The sequence below is a fragment of the Melanotaenia boesemani genome, chromosome 7 (genome assembly GCF_017639745.1).
Source record: "Melanotaenia boesemani isolate fMelBoe1 chromosome 7, fMelBoe1.pri, whole genome shotgun sequence".
Classification (NCBI taxonomy): domain Eukaryota; kingdom Metazoa; phylum Chordata; class Actinopteri; order Atheriniformes; family Melanotaeniidae; genus Melanotaenia; species Melanotaenia boesemani.
The window spans coordinates 8128983-8141158 of NC_055688.1; the positions used below are offsets into that span (position 1 = coordinate 8128983).

The 12176-nt window shown below is 38.8% G+C and overlaps 1 long non-coding RNA gene across 1 annotated transcript in view; it reads left to right on the top strand.

Moving 5' to 3' along the window:
• The window catches only part of LOC121642872, a 296332-nt gene that overhangs the window by 39134 nt on the left and 245022 nt on the right, over positions 1-12176 (top strand). The window lies entirely within an intron of this gene.

Consider the following 12176-nt stretch of genomic DNA (forward strand, 5'->3'; position numbering starts at 1 on the left):
GTGTGCCATGAAAATAAGCCCCACATCATTACACCACCAGCAGCCTGAACTGATGACACAAGCCAGGATGGATCCATGTTTTTATGTTACAATCAAAATCTGACCTTACCATTTAAATGTTGGGGCTGAAATGGAGACTCATCACATAAGAAACCTTTTTTTTTTTCCAATTTTGTGCAGTTTTGGTGATTCGAGAAGCAATTCCAGAGTCTCTTGTGGCCCCATGCAAAATTTCACAGAAGGCCCTTTTAGCCATTATCCATCCTCTTTACATTGTAATTTTGTAACTGGTCATCTTTGCATCCCAGTCTGGGAAATATTATTTCTATAGTAGCATTATAGAAAATAGGAATGAATATAGATAACTCAATAAACCCAAAATACTACATCAGAACAGACTTAACAAATTTCCAGATTAAAAATAGAGAAGGTAAAGGGAAAATAGTATTTACAGTATGCAATTTACAAAATTCAAATGAAATAATAAAAGCAAATATGCAAATAGAAAGGTTAAAGTAAAAGAAGCTGAGTTAAGCAGTCATGAGTACAGATTGTCTCTGCTGTGGCTGATGCCAGAGCTCCGCTGTCTGTCCACTGCGTGGTAGAGAGGGTAGTCAAGTTTATCCAAGACAGAAAAATGTCTGCAGTCCTCTCTTCCACGGCCTCAAATTTCTGTTGCTTGCAGCCAATCACGGAGCCAGATTTCCGGATCAGTTTGTTAAATTTGTTCTTGCCACTGGCTCCAGTGCTGCTCCTCCCAGCTGACCACAGTTAACCATTTTTACATTTTCTGTGATGACACAGTTGAGCAATACCAAAGTTATGTTTAGTATTTATATAATTAGTTTTTCTTCATTTAGAATAAAGACAATATTAAACTGGCAAACATGTTCTATGCATTTATCAGCCATGATTTTAAAAGCACTGACAACCTCATTTTGTTCGGTGCTGCAGGACATTCTGCTGCTAATCTACTCACTATCATTTTTCCACCTGGACTGTTCTGTTGACCAGACTGGGTTTCACACATTGCTTCTAGCTCAGTTGCTGCTTCATTAATAATGACAGTAGTTGTTTACAGAAGCTAAAAGTGGCCATGCTTGATTTATTTATTTTTTAAAATCTCCAGATAATGAGATACATGTCATCTTGAGATAATAAAACCTGATTAAACAGAGTTCAGGAAAGTCATTGCCAGGAAGTGAACAGCATGCATGCCCTAACTTACTGTTGTAGATTCTGACGAGTTAAATGAGGGTTAGGTAACCACACATTTACAAGCTCACCTTGAGAATCTCGAGATCTTCCAAAAACGGAGCTCGTTATCTTGTGTTACAGTAAGAAATTTTAAGAAAATGTTGATTTCTCAATATAATGAGAACATTGAAGCTAGAGTTATTCCGAATAATTCTAAACAAATGACTGGAGGAATCAGCTTTCATAGTTCATCTGAAGTTGTTTACCAGACTTTTAAACCTGAAGAATCAAATTTTTTATTAAATAAAAAATAAATAAACCCTCAGAACTTTAAAAAAAAAGCTTTTTTTTTTTTTTGTCTGAGCGTCTGTGGGATAAAGTTGAGGAGAATAATAAGAATAAAAACAGAATTAGCTTAGAAATTTGATAAGGCTTTCTCACATGAGATGAGCACCATTTTGAGGTTGTTACTGGATCTCTTCTGAGCAGTGACTGAAAACCTAACATTGGTTTTTACAGACAGACCCACTGGTTGATCTGACGGGGCTGAATTGGTTATTTCATTTTCGATTACACAGCCGAGTGTTGAGTGACTCGTGTGAATGTGAAGCAAAGCTGGAGCAGAACAAGCAGAAACATGACTTTTAAGGGTAAAATAGAAAATCCAGCATCCTTCATGGTGAAAGACAAAGTGGAGCTAATGAAAGTCAGCAGGAGTGTAATGCTGTGTGACTGATACTGGGCTGGCTGTCAGCCCGATTCTACTGGGAGAAGTGGGATGATGACAGATGAATTAGCGCGCTGACAGTCGGCGTGGAGGGACGGGTAATTGTTGCTGAGAGATGGCGAGTGTTTTCTGTCTTGCACCACGTTAGACGAAGCCAATCAATCAGAGCTTGTGGTGGCTCCGACGTGTGCAACACGAAGCGGCTCCGTGTTATCGGGCATCGCAGGAGTCACGCCTGTTTTAGGGGTGATGCTGGGTGGGAAAGGGAGGGGGGCATTAGGCAGCCTTTGTGACTGTGTAGATCACAGAGCAGAAGACAGAAGCAGCTCTGACCCCATCAGACACAATCAACAACTCATTCCCAGCCTCTCCTCTGGGTGTAGTCGCCTGGAAAAAGCCAGCAGGCATCATGCAGGGGTTTCTACATCTTAGAGCTGCTACAATTGTTTTTCTTTTAGTCTGTTTATTTTCCTGAAACTACATCCACTTAAAAACAACGAAAATGCCTTTTTAGCACAATCATAACCCTTAAAGCCCAGTTGATCCTCATAAAGACTTCATTTATAACAGACCCAATCCTCCACTATACAGAAAATAATACAATAGAACAATGTTTATTTTCAACTGTTGTTCAAAGTTTAGACTCGAATGTTTGCTAAACAATACTGAAAATTTAGTTTAGTGCAAACCATAAAGATGAATTGCGGAACTTTCCAACCTTAAAACTCTGACTTCTGGACTTGATTGAGGACGTAGCGACATCTGTTATGCAGCTGAGATACTGCACGGTACATTTTCATTCGTGATGTTGCAACCAAGTTTCACTTTACATACTATGTCATGCTAGCAAACAGACATAAACTCACCAGTTGTTTTGAATGTGCACCATGGCTGATTTAGCAAAGAAACACCACAAGACATTCATCTTTTCCTCTATGTGGACGAAAAGAGAAAAAGAAAGAGACAGAAAAAGAAATGGGACAAAAATCAAGATAAGACTGACTTTTACTGGCTGGAGAGAGCTCACAGTACAGGAAGGATGCAAGATGGATGCTGAATTAACAGTCGAAAGAGGGCGAATCACTGAGAAAATTACTAAAGTTCAGTAGCGCGTCTTTACTGTACAGAAATGATTTTGTTGCAGAAAGTTTTCACTGAGATCTGATGTGGATGGAATCACTGTTAGCATGGCGTTATCCTGTCACACACACAAAAACAAAACAAACAGGCGAGGATAGAAATTTCACATTTCTCATCTACTTTATTACAATTTACTCAGACATAGGTAGCAGACAAAAACCTTTTGACAATAGAAATACATTCGCTGAGGTCTCTGGATATTTAGACACCAAGAACAGGCACTTACTTTGGGTTTTTTTTTTCTGAAAATATGACAAAGTTTTAATTCAAAACCAAAACGAAATACATCATATATGGTGGACATTTTTACATTAGTAGGAGTGTGAAAGGGTTAAATTAAAGGTGAACCACCTTAAATTAATGTTTTCAACTGCTAACAAGTCATTGATATAATTTAATCGAATTTAGTTCACTCATGTCGACAGTTTTGAGTCGAGGCACTCAAATAATTTAATTTTATTCAAATAAAAAATGTGACTAATTTTGGTAAATTTCATGAAATGTCAGCATAAAGGTTCAAGCTGCTTTAAATGAAATATTTAATTTATCCCAAAGTAACTTCATATTCACATTGTGCTTGATTATATAGAATGAGAAGAAAGTATTTTACTTGTATACTTTAATATTTTTTTCTAAAGTTTCTAAAATGGAAGACAAACAAGATTCCTCAAAGTAACTATATATATATATATATATATATATATATATACATATATATATATATATATATATATATATATATATAGTGTGTGTGTGTGTTACTCCATCTTGTTCTTTAGCCTTTTATTCTTTCTTCTTATCCTGAAACATGTTTATTTTCAGTTCATAAGAAAAAAAAGTAAATAAATGTTGGAAAAGTACTGTCAAGTTGTTTTCATAGAAATAAAAATAAAAGAAAATGCGTCCATTTAAATGCCGTATTCAATCTATTTCGACAGCACTCCCCATTACCCAACCAGCACTTTTGTTCCAGTAAAAGATGTCATGTGACTTTTTCTGTTTGATTATCACACTCGGTCTCCTTTTTAAACTTTATGAATTTACTTTTTAAAATAAGACAACTTGCAATTTTCACTTTAATCTGATACCATAGAAACTGGCTGAAACTGGGAAATGCCAGCAATGGATTATGGTCCCATCCTCATGCAGATGTGTTGGGTTTCTGCTTCATTGGATGAAGTCCAACACCAAAATTCTTTTATGTGCTGCATTATTGGTTTTGTGTTCCTGATTTAAGCATCTAACGGAGATCAGCTTCACTGTATTGCAGCTGGTGTTCTAGTTCAAGCTGAAGGTTTCCAGTTTGATCCTTAGCTTTTCCATTCTACATGTCTATGTGGTTTGAAAACATTGCTGAGCCCTACCTCATTTGTAAAGTTTCTTTGGTTATTACCACCAAGTTGCAGCCATTTTGTTGTTAATGTGATTAATAAATGACATCTCAAAGGTGAACAGCGGCTCTATAAGCGTGCTGTAATTAAAAGAGGAATGGTGTGACACTATAAAAGTTTAAACTGGGAGAAAGTTGTAAACCATGCAAAGAAAAAACACCCCACAGCAGTCTGTGCTGAGTGTATCCGCTGATCTCCAGGGGCCCACCGAGCATCAGATACACACTCTGATTCCGACTCCTCCATCTTCATCTGTCCGATGCATCTCACTCCCAGTTCGCTGTAATCTCTCTGTGGCTCCCATTATGCTTATTCCTCATTAAAATTTTATCAGCCATGGCAAATTGCAAAGATTAGAGAGGGAGGGAGGGAGCTTTTTGGGCTCTCCAGCCTGTTCGCAGATTTCTTTATTGTTGCAGATCATCTGGGCTTATCTGCTCCCCAAAGCAAATACAAGTTCCCAAAGGAAGGGAAAGGTCATGAAATCTGATCTTTCAGCATGCATAATGACGGAGATGAGGAGGGAGGGTGGGGCATTTAGCTTGTCTGAAGTGTTTTTGCCCACACATTAATATTGCAATACTTTAATATCATAAAGTTTTGTTCTGCCCTATTGATTTCTCAGAGATGTATATGAATATTTATGGTGCTGAGTGCAGCTTGTAAACTTTGAGTCAGTGGTGCTTTGGCTAATTATAGTCTGAAGGCAGCGCGGTGGCTGCTGCTAATGAATCACATTCCTCCTGTTTGCCTCCACCTACCTCTAAGGTTCACTGACGGTTAGTATAAAGAAGAGATGAGAAGGTTTTTTTTTTTTTTTTTGGAAATGACGGATGACAAATTAGTGGCCATGTGAGGTCGACAGGTGGATGGCAACAAACTCACAGATGCATTAAAGCTTTAATGAGAGTGGGAAAGCAACAAACTGAAACCAAACAGTGTGAGCTGTCAGGAAGGCCAAAGGTGAGAATGTGGGTTAGAGATGTGAAGAAAAAGTGAAGGTCTTAGTATTTTAATATTGACCTGCAGTGGCCCAAAAGAAGAGATCAAGAATTTTGTGTTATTTTAAAGCACAACTCATATTAAGTAAATAGAATGAAGGAGGGTCACAGAGAAAACTGTAAGCTCATTATATGACTATCACTGCTAAAAAAAAAAAAGAAAAAAAATCACCTGTATGAAAATACATTTGAATGCTTTTGCTGTCAGATCTCCACACCACCAGTATACATATTGGGTAAGGTCCAATTCATTGACAACCATATTGTAAAAAATACTGTTGTATGATTTAAAGTAATGTATTCTAAAGTTCATAAAACATACACAATTGCAGTCTTAACAGTATTTAATTAGCAAGTAATTAGTGTGAAACACATTTATATCAGACTATAGTGACATGCTCCTTGTCAGATTTTTTTCAGATGCATAAGATTTACATGAATGTCAGGGCTAAATTATAATGTCTGATGTATTTTATTGCTGCAATGCTGAACAAGTTTTAACCACTTATTAGTGTTTTGTAGAATAATCTGCAGCAATGAGTCTTATTGTGTAAGATTAAAAGGGTTTGGACATTATCTGCAACACACGAGCAGCTTCCTCAGCCAGGGGACAGCAGCCTTTGGAAACACCACGTGGATCTATCTGGTGACAGGAAACCTCCCCAATAGAAACAATAACATTAGACACACATGTGCTACCATTTAACATGCTAACTGAGGTAGAGCTGCTTAAACATCCACTCCTGGGAAGACTGGAAGCTGTCTTAAGTGGTTTCCACTTTTGAGTAATAATTGTCTTTGATGAATGTTGGAATTTAAATAGTTTAGAAATGTTTTTATAAACCTTCCCAGATTGATGGACAGCAACATCTTCTCAAAGATCATTGTGAATGTCTTCCCTCTTGGTTTCGTATTAACACACCAAATGGCCAAAACTTCTGCTTTCAAAGAAGTGCTCAGCAGAACCTGAAAACAGTAAGAGTGCATTTAGACACTGCTTGTTTTTCGGTTTAGTCATGTGCTGTTGTTCAATCTGAGGTAGTATTTGACTTCATTTTAATATCTGATGATGACTGGATGATTATTATTATTTCATGATATTTAAAATCTTAAAAAAAGGAAAAGAACTTATCTTTTTTCATATGCTGTGTATGCAATGATAATGGTCTCTTAACAGTAGGCCTGAGTTTAAAGTTGCAGTCTGCAGAGATGAGCTTTCTCTGAAGGATGTCTGGACTCATACATAAGATGACGAGCTCAAGGATGCCTTCCAGGCGCCTCTCAGGTGAGGTAATCTGAGCATGTCCCTCTGGGAGGAGACCCCGAGGCAGACTCGGGGCATGCTGACGTCTTCCTTGGCTAGGGAAGTCCTTGATGTTCTCCTGGAAGAGCTGGAGGTGGTAGCTGGGTGGAGGGAGGTCAGTGCAGGGCTCCTTTTGATAACTGCTGCTGGATAAGCAGCTTAAAGAATGGATCATAAAAAAAGAAATTGCTTTATTTGATTGTATTGTGTGCATTTACAGTAGTTGAAGAATATGTTTGGACTTTTCCAATAATTACACATTTTCCACATAATGAACCCAGTCTCTTTTGTAGTTTATCTGATGTAATTCTGTTAATTATTAGCAGAAACAGATAAAATCTGCCAGAATTATAACACCAGAGCTGTTGTGTGAAGCTGAAAATTGGTGTAGAAACAGAATTCATCAGCAGGTGAATCTTTCCTGTTTGCAGAGCTGCTACAGAGTTGCTGATGTAAACACAAACTTCTGACCCAAGCTGACGCCTCTCACTCGCTACAGTATCAGCTTATTATCTCAGGCAGGCTGTGTTTGCGTCTGTGTGCTTCTGGACCTGTCTGGCCTCGTTTGCTCCGACTGCTAAATAGCTACCAGGGTCAGAGTGGATGCTCCAGTAATGAAGCATTATGGGATGAGATCAGTGGCGGCTGGGAAAGTTCAGCCTCGGACTCGTCTGGGATCCTCCCGCAGTCAGGAGGCCAAAGTGAAAATGCAGCTGATTGGAGCTGCTAACGCTCAAACTCTGCAACTGGGAGAAAAAGGAAAAAATGTGAATCTTTGCCAGGAAGATGCAGCCAGCTCTACAAATATGCTTCAAGGTCCTTTTTTGTGAAAGAGGGATAAGTTTAACTCAGGAAAGTCTGTAATGACAAGTTTTACTGTCAACACAAGCTGTTTCCAGGGAATAAGTTCTACTTTTTCAGTTTTAAACTGAGTATGAAGAAGTCACATTAATACACAGCGAGACCAAACAGGGCAAACCAAGTTTTCTGATCTTTTCTGACAAATAGAGTTGTCTAGTCCTGCTGATTTAAAGCTAAATCAATCATGCTGTAATTAAAACTCTCTGGGGTCTCTCTAGCCAGGAGTGACTGGAAAAGCACTCCTTTGATGTTTTATTAATTCCCCTCTAATGGATTTATGTCAGGGCTTGTTTTAAAAACTGTCCTGCAGGACCGTATTACTTTATGAGACATCGCTTGCAAGTAGGACAAAGTGATCTAAAGCACCAGGGAAGATACAACCTCTAATCAGAAAAAGCTTTAGATTGTATTAAAAATACCAATTAAAAATAAATTAAAAGAGAAAGAAAAATTTCCAGTAATTATTAAAGTTGCCTTGTCTGATATTCATCACACACAATGCAAAGTCAAGATATTTTATGCATAGATTGATAAACTTTATTTAATGTAATATCCATGTAAGTATTCTGCACCTGCAACATGTTCCACAAAACATTAAGATGGTAAAATTTTGTAATGTCATTGTAATGAAATTTTGAATAAAGGTAGCGAGCATTGAGAGCAAAGCAAACACAAATGCACTGAACAAGTTTCTGTTTAGAATATGTTTTGTTCATTGAATCATTATAAAGTGTTCACTATACTTACTAGTAGATAGAGATAGACAGCTGCATATGCAATTCTGACCCAACATGATGCCAACAGTGTTTAATAATCATGCCAGATATTCATTTTTACCTGCAGCACAGACAAACCACAGCAGGTTATGTATCGGTTAAATTCAAGGTGATGGACAGCACTTGTTTGTTGTTCCATCTATATATATAGGGGCGGCTGTAGCTCAGGAGGAAGAGCAGTCGTCTTTCGACAGGAAGGTAGGCGGATTGATTCCAGGCTTCCACTGACTACATGCCGAAGTGTCCTTGGGCAAGACACTTAACCCCACGTTGCCTCCCGATGTGCCTATCGGGGTGTGAATGTGTATGTGAATAGGTGAATGTGATAAGTAGTGTAAACCGCTTTGAGTGGTCAAACTAACTGGAAAAGCGCTATATAAGTACAAGTCCATTTACCATCCATTTATATTGAGTGCAGGTGTTATTATCCTCAATACACTAATAATATCCCTGAAAAGTAATTGAATATGTCAGAACCAAAACAGTGTTGATAAACATCTGTTTTTATCGTGCAATGACAACTCCTTCATTGTAGCTCACATACAAACATCTTAATAACTGCAACAATGATATCTAAATATGTTTATTGCTTAGACTTGTGTCAAATATCATATGTACATTAAATTCTACAGAAAGGAAGAAGAAAAAAACAAACAAAAAAAAAACAATAACTGAAATAGAATTTAATTAAAATATTTTTTGTCACAAACAGATTAAAGACCCACTCCAATTCTTATTTGGAACTATTTAAAATGTTCTAAGTGGTCTTTAAATTGTGATTACGAAGTTTTTGGTAAAAATCATAAAACCTGAGCCCTTTTCCAGGATTCTGCGTCTGCAGAGGACTAGTAGCTCATTAACAATTTGCCTCTAAGTTGTGGGCAGAGTCAGCACTGCTCAGTGCCCTACCCTCCTGCTCTGTGTTGGCTTTCCATGCTAGCACACTGACCGATCATTAGCAGTGGGGGGAAAAAAAAAAAAAAAAAAAAAGGGCATGTCACATAGGAGCTATGCTGACCCATGTCTTCATTGAAGTGTTGATTGCAAACCAACATGTGGTTTGTCATGACAGAGAAACCTAATCCACTGCTTTCTCACAGCAACGTTTTTCAGTAAATAATGAAAGCTAACATGATTAGCAACCGACTACTGCACATACGTGTTGATCCACTGTCTCTTCGTCCTAGAGTCAGAACGGGTGGAGAGGGCGGGGCAGGAGCTTGTGGCCTCGCCCTGTGACTTTATGACATGTAAATGTGGGTCTGAGCTCCTCCTTTTCTGTCCGCCATTGATTCACAATGATTTAAATGCAAAAATTCCCAGAAAAGCCATTTTGATCAAATTCTTGTGTTTTTATGTTCTCTAGCGTCAGATAAATGCCACATGGACATGTAAACAACATGAAAAGCATGACTTTCAGTCATTCTGCACAGAAAGGGGAATCAAGTGGAGGTATACATTGAATACAAATTGGAATATAAGAATAAATAAAAATATAGTTTGCTGCCTCTGTACATGACATTTAAGGTGCATTCACACTGGTGGTGTTGGGTCCTCTTTATGCAAGCCTTGGTCTACTTTCACAGATAGTAAAGCTAGTTTTTAATAAGTGTGAATGTGTATTTGTACTCTAGTGTGGACCCAGAAAAACAAACTTTGGAAAACCAGAAGCCTCGGTTCACTTGCAAGTGAACCCTGGTGCAGTGTGTAAAAGCAAATGGACCATCTAGTGAACCAAGGAGAGGAAGTTACATAGGACACATTCTGAGGCACATGTTGCATATCTCACTGCCTCTCCTATTGCTGATACTGGACAGATTTTTGTGGAAACCATATTAGGTTTCAATACAAAAGTAAAAACAGAAATCCCAAGACAACATAAACTTTTTGATGCTCCATTCTTTATTTGTGGTGAACAAGCTGTTTTCCATCTGGGCCAATCAATGAACTGGATGTTCTTCTTCTTCTTGTTACGGCCACCGCTTATTGCTGGCAGCTGGGGTTCGGCCAACATCAAGTGCACTTTTCTACCATCGAGAGGGAGACTCTGTCGTTATTGCTGGCTCTACAATACTTCCATGCGTATGTGGGTTCTTCTCCTGTGGCCGTTCATGTTTTCACGGACCACAATCCGTTGACCTTCCTCAATCGCATGTACAATCAGAATCAGAGGCTCATGAGATGGGCTCTTATCCTGCAGGAGTTTAATTTGGAGATCCGGCATAAGAAGGGCGTCGACAACCTCTTTGCAGATGCCCTATCCCGTGTATGAGTATGCTTGTGTGTACTGTGTTGTGTGAACTAACTCCTGTGTTTGTGTAGCTGCCTCTGGACCGGTTTAAAGGAATCTGAGGTCAGATTTTAAGGGAGGGGGTGTTACGGCTCCCGCCGTTTCAGATTGGCTGCTGGACCTGTCAATCATCGTGACACGCGGATGCGGAGGCGGGACCTCGCTGGCCCTCTGTGGTGGGCTGTGGGATCTGTCACTCAACGGACTGTGGATGTGACGTCACTCGACCTTCCCCTCTGCTTCGCGGATTGGTTGCTGGGCCGAGAGATGCTGCAGCTGATCCCAATTGCGATGATTAACCATTGTTGGACTGATGCTTAAAACGGGGAATATCCCATTCCTCGAGAGCGGTGTCATTAGGGCATTGGCTCATTTAGTGTGTGTTTCTCTGTAGTAGAAAGTATTCTGGAACTTGTGTTTGATCGAGCCTTTGGGCTATTGTGTAGACTTTGTAGATGGTAGATAATCTTGAGTGTCCAACAGAGCGTTAGGACTTTTTGATTTGCATTTATTGGTTAATTGCACAGAGTGCCTTCTTGTGTTCTGTTTTATGTTGGTAGAGTTAACAGGGACTTCTCACTAGGAGAAGCTCCCCTCTTTTTGTTATTAGTTTAGTGGATTGTAATTTCTGAGTTGTATACAACAAAGTATACTTTTGATACGGTTAAGTTTCCTTTGTGTTTATTGTTGTTTATTTTTATTTTATAGCTATTTATGAAAGCTCAATTTTGTGTTGTTTATTTCCTGAAAAGGACACTTTAAGTTTGTAGGGCATTCCTGAAAAGGATCTTTTTTTTTTTTGTTATAACGAGAATATTTAAATAAATCATTATTTATTTTGACCTTTGTTTGGTTCGTTGTGTTACATGTCCCTTTTACACCCCTGGACTAAAAAGGGGCCGTAACAGTAGCAAAGCTTACTGGGTGCTCGCTGTGCTTCGTATGGGTGATCCGTTTGGTTGCCGACCATTTTGTGTTGTCCTGTGGGAGGACTTAGTCATGGTTCGGTTTAAGTTGGATTCACCGTTTTACACTCAGTTTTGTTTAAGCTTTTACTACACTGTTAGTTGTTCTGCCACAGTGGGTGCTTTGTGTTTAGTTAGTGTTGGGCTAGATTAGTGTTTGGTTTTGGTTGTGGCTTCTGTCACTTTAGTTTATGGATCTGCTGCTCTTTTGTTTGATTTTAGCTTCACCGAGTCTTTGTACAGTCATTTGGTTTTCACTCGGTGGTTTTTGGTATAGGGTCTGGTATATTTCTTTCAGCAGGTCCGCTAACCCCAACACTTCATTTTGTGTACTTTTTTTGTTACAGGTTTTCACTCACCGTTCACGGGCTTTAATAAAATTGTTTTATTTTACTTTACCATCTGTCCCCAACTTCATCTTTTGTTGCGCCCAATCATACCCCTACATTGGGTCGTAACATTCTTGCTTAGTAGTCTTTTCGGGGAATATCGCCCCTAGTGAGCAGTTGTTGTAACCGTGTGACT